Source organism: Lolium perenne, chromosome 6, assembly GCF_019359855.2.
Source record: "Lolium perenne isolate Kyuss_39 chromosome 6, Kyuss_2.0, whole genome shotgun sequence".
Classification (NCBI taxonomy): Eukaryota; Viridiplantae; Streptophyta; class Magnoliopsida; order Poales; family Poaceae; genus Lolium; species Lolium perenne.
Window position 1 is genome coordinate 160,335,033 of NC_067249.2, and position 12,335 is coordinate 160,347,367.

Genomic DNA, 12,335 nt, shown 5'->3' on the forward strand with positions numbered 1-12,335 from the left:
AAGAAAGTGCTCAAAGAAAGGATGGTGACACAACATGAAAGTAAAAGATTGACCCTTCGCAGAGGGAAGCAGGGATTAACATGCGCTAGAGCTTTTCATTTTTAAAACAGGAGTGAAATTATTTTGAGAGGTGTTTGTTGTTGTCAACGAATGGTAATGGGTACACCAACTACCTCGCAAACCAGACTTTCAAGAGCGGCTCCCATGAAGGACGTTATTTCTACCAGCAAGGTAGATCATCCCTCTTCTCTTTTGTTTACACACGTACTTTAGTTTTATTATGGGTGACACTCCCCCAACCTTTGCTTACACAAGCCATGGCTAACCGAATCCTCGGGTGCCTTCCATCAATCTCATACCATGGAGGAGTGTCTATTTGCAAAATTAAGTTGCTTACTGATGAATCAGAGCAAAACGTGTGAAGATAATTATTAATGAAGATATTAGTTGGGGCTGGGCACCCCGTTGCCAGCTCTTATTATGCAAGTCTGTCTATGACAAGGTCGAAAGATAAACACCACATACTTCCTCATGAGCTATAAAACATTAACACAAATTGAGAAGCATTTTGAAGGTTTAAAGGTAGCGCATGAGAATTTACTTGGAATGGTTTGAAATGCCATGCATAGGTATTTATGGTGGACACTTTGGAATAACTTGGTTTTCAGGGGTTTGGAAGCAAGAGCAGCATTCCCGCTCAGTACAAGTGAAGGCTAGCAATAGACTGGGGAGCGACAATCAAGAGAGCAGTCACTGTCATAATCATGCTTGCGGCAAAATAAATTAACGGAGGCATAAAAGTGATACAAGAACTCTGAGGCAAAGTAAATCATCGAGGCTTAATTGACTTTTGTTCAGTCATATGCATGCGTGAGCATGTGCCAAGTCGATTCAAATGAATTATTCAGAGGAGGATACCACAATGTCATACCTATTTATGAATAAAACAATGCAAGCAAACATCCATGACATGCTACTCATATTAATAAACTGGAGCTAAACATGAGAGATCATGAACTAATAGACTTTATTAAATGACATATACCTCACATGAACCAACTAAGCATGCTCACATGGATGAGTATATGTACAAAATGAAAACAAATAGAGTTCATATCATCCTCTCACCACAGTCGAATTGTCGTAGATCGTCATTATTGCCTTTCACTTGTGTAGCTTGAATAATATGAAATGAAAACCATGCTCCAGCCACCGAAGACCATTGAACTCCATAAAGAACTTTACAAAACCAAAGAAGAACAACAAATATTTTTAGTGTTTTCGAATTGGAAACAAGAACAAAAGGAAACAAGCAAACAAAGCAAAATCTTTTTGGATTTTCTTATAGCAAACCAACGATAGCAAATAAAGCAAAATAAAAGCAAGAAACCAAAATAAGCAAATGGTGAAGAGAAACAACATAAATATTTTTGGTCTTTTTGTGTTTTAGGGAAGAAATAAAGCAAAAACAAGAAAATGAAAACTAGAAGAGTCACACAAACACAAAGCAGCAGGAATTCGTCAAACTTGACAGCAGTACAGTAATCGATTTTTAAGAAATTCTTCCGCTGCCCAGCTCGAAAAGTGTTCAACTAATGAAAGTTAGATAACAACCTGGGGAACATGCACAAAAATTGGCTTCGCAAAATAACGTTCTGGCTGTTTTTGAGAATTTTTTTTGGTATCAGTCCAGAATCTGTTTTCAGGCAGCACCTCCCCAAATATCATCTCCCTCTTATTAGAAAACCACTCAAAGAAGCTAAACAAGTATATACAAGTATCCAACGATCATAATATGCAAAGAATGAATGATGCCGGTATACCTCCCCCCAAGCTTAGGCTTTTGGCCTAAGTGGAGATCAATCCCAGCGAGGGTCGCTGTTCCACGCCGGTGGATCATACATGGCGTAGTCATAATAAGGTCCCGGTGCAGAAGAAAAGGGTGAAGGCTCCACATGCCCAAAATGTTGATGCGAAGAGCTTGCTGCATCGGATGACGAGTCGAGGTGTTCCTCGGCCTCCTCCGTGTCGTCTCTTGCATGATGGCCTCCTCCCTCTATGTATGCATTCAGTGCACCTTCCGTGACTGACCAATCCTCCCTGGAATCAAGGTTAAATAGAACAGGTGCAGGCAATCCTACTAGTTTTTTAGTTTTCTTAGTTGTTCTCCAAATTTTCTTGTAAAATGTTATCTTGTAAGACAGGTTACCCAAATTAGATGAATCAGAAACAAATTCATGTTTAATCATGGATACTATGTCAAGTTTCTCTATGGGAAGCTGAATATCAAGATGGTGAGGTTCTACACCATGCATAGCTAATAAACGAGAGGCGATGAGACCTCCACAATCACGGTTAGTAGCAAGTCTATAGGCTATCAAAGCACCCAAATTATAGATCTTATTACCTTGCAATGCAGCAGCTAGAAAAGCTAAATCCTGGATAGATAACTTACTTGCATTCTTTCTAGCAAGAACGCACTTAGTGATGAAATAAGCAAAGTAGCGAATAGCTGGGAGTTGAATACTACTGATTTTACCACCATCCTCTGAGAAGCTTCTTCCATGACAAATCATCTTGAAGAGATTCAACAGCTCTTGCGGCGATCCCCTTATCTTCTCGCATGATCCCCATTGTGGCACTCTAATCGCTGCACAAAAATCATCGAATGACAAGTTGACAGTTTTATTATAAATTTTGTACCGAACCATGGGGTTATATTGCGACCAATTGAATTCAAAATCCTGCACTACAGACATAGTCAATTTTGCATATTGGCATGGTTCACCAACAACAAAATCATCCAACCCTGCACGAGAAATTAGATTTTGAACATCTCGCAAGATTCCTGCACTTCTCATGAAATCTGTGCACGGGTAGTAAGAGGGGTATACTCCCTCTTCGTGGTTAACTCTCATAACTTGTTGCACCTCCAATTCTTTTTGATTTAGTTGATGGCTATTCCACTCCATTTTCTGAAATTTTTCAACAAACAATATAAAATTTGATTTGGTGACATATAATTGAGGGGAACTACTATAAGAACTTGCTAGAGTACTAATCATGCATCAAAACTAGTTTTTACAACTTAGAACAAGCACGCAAGCTCACTAAACATGTTATCTACAACAGCAAAATATTCAAGATATACTCAACCAAACAAAATTCTACTTGGATAATCGGAGGAGTCACATACCGGAGAGCAAATGTGCCAAATTTCAGACAGAAATCTGGGCTGAGCAAAGAGATCGAGAAATCTTGAGCTCTTGAGTAGAAACGCGAGTGAGAGAAATCTGGTGCGAGTTTTTTCGAGAGAGAGAAGAGAATGGGAGAAAGAGATGAAGTAGTGGGGCAAGGAGGGGCCCACACGCCAGGGTGGCGCGCCCCCCTTGCTGGCCGCGCCGGCCTGTGGGGTGCCACCCTGGGGTGCCCCACAGGTCATCCCCAGGTGCTCCCAGGTGCCTCTTTGAAAATAGACCAACCGTATAATTTTTGTGAATTTTTGAAAACTTTGAAAAATGCACATTTCTGGGTATTAAATTTATTATTACTGGGCAGAAAAAGATTTTGAAATCTCTATACAACTAAAGAACTTTGCAAAACAAAAGTACTACAGCAAGTAGAACAAGTGGAGGAAGAAAGAGATGTTGTTTACCTCCTCTGTGCATATAAAAAGTATTTGTTAACAAGGTTGATCAAGTCTTGCCACCAAATAAATTTTACATAGCATAAGAAGAAATAAAAACTCAAATCAATCATGTTACCTTGAATTGTATTGATATGGATCCAATCATAATATTTTGATATCCTTCTTTAGGCTCATATATAGGACAATCAATAGCTCCAATCTTGATAGTTCTTACATTAGAAATGGTATTAACTCCACATACTTTATCAATCCTCTTGGGAAAATAAACGGTATGCTCCTTGTCATCGACATTGAAAGTAACTTCTCCTTTATTGCAATCAATAACAGCCCATGCGGTGTTAAGAAAAGGTCTCCCAAGAATAATAGACATATTATCATCTTCAGGCATTTCCAACACAACAAAATCAGTTAATATCAAGCAGTTATTAGTAACTTGAACAGGAACATCCTCACATATACCAACAGGAATAGCAGTAGATTTATCAGCCATTTGCAAAGATATATCAGTCGGTATCAACTTATCTAAATAAAGTCTCTTGTAAAGAGAAAAAGGCATAACAGTAACACCTGCTCCCAAATCACATAGAGCAGTTCTAACATAATTATTCTTAATAGAACAAGGAATAGTAGGTATACCTGGGTCGCCCAACTTCTTTGGAACTTTGCCATTGAAAGGGTAATTAGCAAGCATAGTGGAAATCTCCTCATTAGGAATTTTCCTTTTGTTAGAGACAATATCTTTCATATACTTTGAATAAGGAGGCAATTTAATAGCATCAGTCAAAGGGATTTGCAAGAATAAAGGTTTCATCCAATCGCAAAATTTATTATAGTGTTCTTCTTCCTTTGATTTTAATTTCTTAGCAGGAAAAGGCATTTGCTTTTGAACCCACGGTTCTCTTTCATTACCATGTTTCTTAGCAGTAAAATCTTCTTTAGTATACTTTTTATTTTTAGCATGCTTTTCAGGTTCATCTTCAACTTCTTCTTTATCAGAAGCATCATTCTTATCATTATTTTTTATCATGTTCATTACCACTTTCAGTTTCAGCATCAGAAATAGAAATACTATTAGGGTCATTAACAGGTTCAGAGGATTCTACAACATTTTTATGTTTCTTCTTCTTTTTCTTAGAAGGAGCACTAGGTTCAATTCGTTGAGGATCTTGTTCAACTCTTTTGGGGTGCCCCTCAGGATATAGAGGATCCTGGGTAGAAACACCGCCTCTAGTTGTTACTTCATATGCATGTTTCTCTTTAGAACTATTTTTAACAAGTCATTTTGCACTTTAGTGAGTTGATCAATTTGAGTTTGAACCATTTGAAAATGTTTAACAAGCATCTTAACATCGTTGGAGGTTCTCTCCACAATATCATGCAAATTACTAATAGCTTGAGAATTTTCCATTAGATGATTCTCTACTCTCATATTAAAATTTTCTTGCTTAACAATATAATTATCAAACTCATCTAAGCATTGAGCAAGAGGTTTTGAATACGGAATATCTTCCCTAGTAAAGCGTTGAAGAGAGTTTACCTCAGTCATGGATGAAGGGGGAATTATCTTGCATAAATCTTCTATGGGAGGTAAATTCTTCACATCTTCGGATTTAATACCTTTCTCCTTAAGAGATTTCTTGGCTTCCCTCATATCTTCATCATTTAATTTAATTAAACCCCTCTTCTTCAATATTGGAGTCGGAGTTGGTTCAGATGTAGTCCAATCATCATGATTCCGGCCTATTTTAGCCAATAATTCTTCAGCTTCGTCTGGAGTTCTTTTCCTGAAAACACAACCAGCACAACTATCCAAGTATGCTCTAGACTCAATGGTTAGTCCACTATAAAATATATCAAGTAAATCATGCTTTTCCAAATCATGTCCAGGTCGAGCTCTGATAAGAGAACAAAATCTTGCCCAAGCTTCAGGCAATTTCTCTCCATCTTCCTGGTCAAAGCTATAAATTTTCTGTAAAGCAGCATGTTGAGCACTAGCAGGAAAGTATTTCCGAAAGAAAACATCAAGCAAATCACCTGTACTATTAATAGAACCAGGAGGCAAACTATTATACCAAGTTTTAGCATCATCCTTTAATGAGAAAGGAAATTTTTTAGCAATAAAATAAGTACGCATCTTGACATCATCAGAAAACAAGCTACTCAAAGTAGAAAGTTCATTCATGTGTTCTACAGCACTTCCTTTTTCGGTACCACAAAAGGGTGTTTTCTCAACAATAGCTATATGAGATAGATCAAGAGAAAAATCATAATCTTTATCCTTAATGTTTATAGGAGATGTGGCAAATTTAGGATCATGAGATAACTTATATCTAATAGTATGTTGTGCAAGCAACTTTTTAATTTTTCTTGCATCAGTAGTAGCATTGCATTTATCAATAAAATCATCATCAAGTTCCACATAATCTTCATCAGGATCATCACTAGAGTATTCAAGCTCAGGTGAATTAACAGGTGTAGCAGTATTTTCATTAGGAGTTTCAGTATTTTCAATTTGTCTAGACCTAGCAATTGTAGCATCTAGAAAAGATCCCAATGAACCACTATCATCAAGCACAGCAGAAACATCATCAATATTATAAGAGTTTTCAGATTCAGCAGAAGTACCAGCAAGTGAAGCTTGTGGTGGTGAAACAAGTTGACTTATCACAGATGGTGAATCAAGAGCAGCAGAGGTACTCAGCGTTGTACCTTTTCTTGTAGTGGATGGTAATATGGCGACTTTAGGATCGCGAGATTTACCCATGATGGAGAATTTGCAGCGAACAATATCAATCCAAGTGAACTTCCAAATAAAGCTATGCTCCCCGGCAACGGCGCCAGAAAATAGTCTTGATAACCCACAAGTATAGGGGATCGCAGTGGGCCTTCGCGGGAAGTAAAACCCAATTTATTGATTCGACACAAGGGGAGACAAAGAATACTTGAAAGCCTTAATAGCGGAGTTGTCAATTCAGCTGCACTGGAAACAGACTTGCTCGCAAGAGTTTATCAAGAGTAACAGCTTTATAGCAAGAGTAGTGAAATAACGACGAGTGGAACAAAGACAACAGTAGTGATTATAGTAAACAGCAGGATTAAAATACTGTAGGCACAGGGATGGATGACGGGCGTTGCATGGATGAGAGAAACTCATGTAACAATCAAAGCAGGGCATTTGCAGATAATAATAAAACGGTGTCCAAGTACTAAGCAATCCATAGGCATGTGTTCCGTATATAGTCGTACGTGCTCGCAATGAGAAACTTGCACAACATCTTTTGTCCTACCAGCCGGTGGCAGCCGGGCCTCTAGGGAATCTACTGGAAATTAAGGTACTCCTTTTAATAGAGTACCGGAGCAAAGCATTAACACTCCGTGAACACATGTGATCCTCACATCACTGCCTTCCCCTCCGGTTGTCCCAATTTCTGTCACTTTGGGCCTCGGGTTCCGGATAGCGACATGTGTATACAACTTGCAGGTAAGATCATAAAACAATGCATATCATCATGAAACAATAACATGTTCAGATCTGAGATCATGGCACTCGGGCCCTAGTGACAAGCATTAAGCATAACAAGTTGCAACAATATCATCAAAGTACCAATTACGGACACTAGGCACTATGCCCTAACAATCTTATGCTATTACATGACCAATCTCATCCAATCCCTACCATCCCCTTCAGCCTACAGTGGGGGAATTACTCACACATGGATGGGGGAAACATTGCTGGTCGATGGAGAGGCGTCGGTGGTGATGATGGCGATGATCTCCTCCAATTCCCCGTCCCAGCGGAGTCCCAGAACAGAGTTTCTGGTCCCGAGACGGAGTTTCGCGATGGTGGCGGCGTTCTGGAGGGTTTCTGGCGACTTCGAATTCCCATCTCGCGTTTTTAGATCGAAACCTTTAAGTAGTCTAGAGGGGGGCATCAGAGGCTCGCCGAGGCGGCCACGCAGTAGGGCGGCGCGCCCCCCTCCTGGGACGCGCCGGCCTAGTGTGTAGGGGCCTCGGGCCTCCACCAGGCTTGCCCTTCTGGCTCCGTAAATCTTCTGAAAAAATAAGACCTTCGACATAAATTCCGGGGATTTTCCTGAAAGTTGGATTTCTACACAAAAACGAGACACCAGAGAAATTCTGCTGAAAACAGCGTTAGTCCGTGTTAGTTGTATCCAAAATACACAAATTAGAGGCAAAACAATAGCAAAAGTGTTCGAGAAAGTAGATACGTGTAACATCCCAACCTTGTGTTTATAAATAAATGAGTGATCATGTGCATCTCATGCATGTAGTTTGCATTTGAGCAAAATTTGCATCTCCATTTTCCAATTAAGCAATCAATTTCTACTTCTTCCTACATTCAAATCTTGCAAGTTTTCAAAATATACAACATGGTTTTGTTGTATTTAACAAATCCATGTATGCTATTTACTTCTCTAGCAAAATTGAGTTTCAAACAAAATTCAAACAGATTTGAAAATAGAAATTAGAAAAGAGAAACAAAAATCAGAAAAAGAGAAAGAAGAAAAAAAAGGAGAAAACCCTCTCTCTCCCTAACCTGGGCTCAGCCCACCCCCTTCTCTCTCTTTTCCCTCACTGGCCGCAGCCCAAACATGGCCCAAGTGGCCCAGCCGCACCCCTTTGCCAGCCCAACAGTTTTTCCAGGGGGTTTTCTGGAAAAATGTCGTCTTCCCCGCGCCTCCAAGCTGCTGCCTGGCGCGCGCGCGGCCGCTCGATGGCGCCGGCGGCCCAGATGCTTCCCGCCGCCCCCCGGCGGCTATAAAGCTCGCCGCCGCCGCCCCTATGAACCCTAGCCCCGCTTTCCCCTCTTTCCCCGCTCTCTCCCGCAACGAAAACCCTAACCCTACCCTATACTGCCGCCCCGGCCTCCGGCCAAATTCGCCGCCGGCGAGGTTCCCCGGCCGTCGCCGACCCCTCCATCTTGCTCACGGTGAGCCGCTGCACATCTCTGGCCCCTCGGTCTGCTCCCTCTCCCCCTCTAGCTTCTCCCCCACGAGCACCCGACCCCGGCCGCCGCTCGAGCTCGACGCCGGCCGTGCTCCGGCGGCCAATCGTGGGTGGCGCCGCCACCAATAGGTCGCCCGCGTCGCCAGGACCCTTTCCCCCACTAGCACGCGCTCGATTACGCCCCAAATCGTCCGATTGCAACCTCACCGGAGTTGTACTGTGAGCCATGGCGCCGCTGACGTCAGCATGACGTCAGCGTGACGTCATTAATCATTTTTTGATTTTCTGTAATTCATTTCTGTAATTTCTGTATTTCTTAAATAGAAAATAATATGACAGGTGGACCCCATCTGTCAGGATTTTAATAATTAGGAAATATTTTAGAAAAGAATAAAATTATGACAAGTGGGTCCAAATTATTAAACTTTTATTATTTTTTGTATAATTTTCAGAAATTGTTTTAAAATGAATTAAATCCTGGAAATTCATAAGTAATTCATTTTAAATCAGAAAAATATGAAATTATATATCAAAATGATCAGAAAAACATTTCCTAATTGTTTATCCATGTTTCATACATCTTTGAACCAATTAAATATGAGCCTTAGTAGAAACCCTAATTTGACCCCTCTCATATGTCGGGGTTCGATGCCGAACCCCTTTAATTTCAGTCGATGCACCTAGGGTTAACCGAACCCCTTTAATATGACATGTCATCATATTGTATGTGCATTGCATTATACCATGTCTTGATTGTGCTCTTCCTTTCCGGTATTTGGTTCTTATCGATAGGGACCGAACGCGAGCCTGAGATCAACGCCCCTGAAGAGCAGCACCAGAACAACGAGGGACAAGGCAAGCCCTAACCTGGTTCATATATGGTTTCAAAATACTTTACTTCTGGTTCTTACGTATTGCATCCGCTTCAAATATGTTTTATCAGCAGTTGTAGATATCCTATGTGTGCATATTCCATCCTTGTAGCCTGTAGTTATCGATCCATCGCTCCCAAAGAAACTAGGTCTGAGCTTGTTCGCATCGCTAGAGCCGTATATGTGTTATGCTTAGCCATGCTTAGCTGTTGAAGTCTGATCCATCCGGTTGATGAATCAGAGCTACGAATGAACCTAGTTTGACAGGATGACGTGGTAAGATCAGTGATGATGTTAATAAACATGCTAAAGGCTTGGATGGGCCGCCACATGGGGATGTGGTGATTTGACTCGTTGATGCGTGTGGTTGGCACGTCCGTTGGGAACGCCAAGAGGAAGGTCTGATGCGCACAGCGGCAAGTTTCCCTCAGTAAGAAACCAAGGTTTAATCGGACCAGTAGGAGTCAAGAAGCACGTTGAAGGTTGATGGCGGCGAGATATAGTGCGGCGCAACACCAGTGATTCCGGCGCCAACGTGGAACCTGCACAACACAACCAAAGTACTTTGCCCCAACGAATCAGTGAGGTTGTCAATCTCACCGGCTTGCTGTAACAAAGAGTTAACCGTCTTGTGTGGAAGATGATTGTTTGCAGAAAACAGTAGAACAAGTATTGCAGTAGATTGTATTTCAGTAAAGAGAATTGGACCGGGGTCCACAGTTCACTAGAGGTGTCTCTCCCATAAGACGAACAGCATGTTGGGTGAACAAATTACAGTTGGGCAATTGACAAATAAAGAGAGCATGACCATGCACATACATATCATGATGAGTATAGTGAGATTTAATTGGGCATTACGACAAAGTACATAGACCGTCATCCAACTGCATCTATGCCTAAAAAGTCCACCTTCAGGTTATCATCCGAACCCCCTCCAGTATTAAGTTGCTAACAACAGACAATTGCATTAAGTATTGTGCGTAATGTAACTAGTGACTATATCCTTGAACATAGCACTAATGTTTTATCCCTAGTGGCAACAGCACAACACAACCTTAGAACTTTCATCACATTGTCCCGGTGTCAATGCAGGCATGAACCCACTATCGAGCATAAGTACTCCCTCTTGGAGTTACAAGCATCTACTTGGCCAGAGCATCTACTAGTAACGGAGAGCATGCAAGATCATAAACAACACATAAGCATAACTTTGATAATCAACATAACAAGTATTCTCTATTCATCGGATCCCAACAAACGCAACATATAGAATTACAGATAGACGATCTTGATCATGTTAGGCAGCTCACAAGATCCGACAATGATAGCACAATGGGGAGAAGACAACCATCTAGCTACTGCTATGGACCCATAGTCCAGGGGTAGACTACTCACACATCACACCGGAGGCGCCCATGGCGGCGTAGAGTCCTCCGGGAGATGATTCCCCTCCCAAGCAGGGTGCCGGAGGAGATCTCCTGGATCCCCGAGATGGGATCGGCGGCGGCGGCGTCTGCGGAAGGTTTTCCGTATCGTGGCTCTCGGTCTGGGGGTTTCGTCACGGAGACTTTTTATAGGCGGAAGGGCAGGTCAAGAGGCGGCACGGGGCCCCACACCACGTGCCGGCGCGGCCAAGGGGGGCCGCGCCGCCCTAGGGTGTGGCCCTCCGTGGCCCCTCTTCGTCTCTCCTTCGGACTTCCGGAAGCTTCGTGAGAAAATAGGCCCCGGGCTTTGATTTCGTCCAATTCCGAGAATATTTCCTTACTAGGATTTCTGAAACCAAAAATAGCAGAAAACGACAGCTGGCACTTCGGCATCTTGTTAATAGGTTAGTTCCAGAAAATGCACGAATATGACATAAAGTGTGCATAAATCATGTAGATAACATCAATAATGTGGCATGGAACATAAGAAATTATCGATACGTCGGAGACGTATCAGCATCCCCAAGCTTAGTTCTGCTCGTCCCGAGCAGGTAAAACGATAACACATATAATTTCTGGAGTGACATGCCATCATAATCTTGATCATACTATTTGTAAAGCATATGTAGTGAATGCAGCGATCAAAACAATGTATATGACATGAGTAAACAAGTGAATCATATAGCAAAGACTTTTCATGAATAGCACTTCAAGACAAGCATCAATAAGTCTTGCATAAGAGTTAACTCATAAAGCAATAATTTAAAGTAAAGGCATTGAAGCAACACAAAAGAAGATTAAGTTTCAGCGGTTGCTTTCAACTTGTAACATGTATATCTCATGGATATTGTCAACATAGAGTAATATAATAAGTGCAATAAGCAAGTATGTAGGAATCAATGCACAGTTCACACAAGTGTTTGCTTCTTGAGGTGGAGAGAAATAGGTGAACTGACTCAACATTGAAAGTAAAAGAATGGTCCTCCATAGAGGAAAAGCATCGATTGCTATATTTGTGCTAGAGCTTTGATTTTGAAAACATGAAACAATTTTGTCAACGGTAGTAATAAGGCATATGCATCATGTAAATTATATCTTATAAGTTGCAAGCCTCATGCATAGTGTACTAATAGTGCCCGCACCTTGTCCTAATTAGCTTGGACTACCGGATCATCACAATGCATTGTTTTTACCAAGTGTCACAAAGGGGTACCTCTATGCCGCCTGTACAAAGGTCTAAGGAGAAAGCTCGCATTGGATTTCTCGCTATTGATTATTCTTCAACTTAGACATCCATACCAGGACAACACAGACAACAGATAATGGACTCCTCTTTTATGCATAAGCATATAACAACAATTAATAATTTTCTCATTTGAGATTTGAGGATTGTTGTCCAAAACTGAAACTTCCACCATGGAG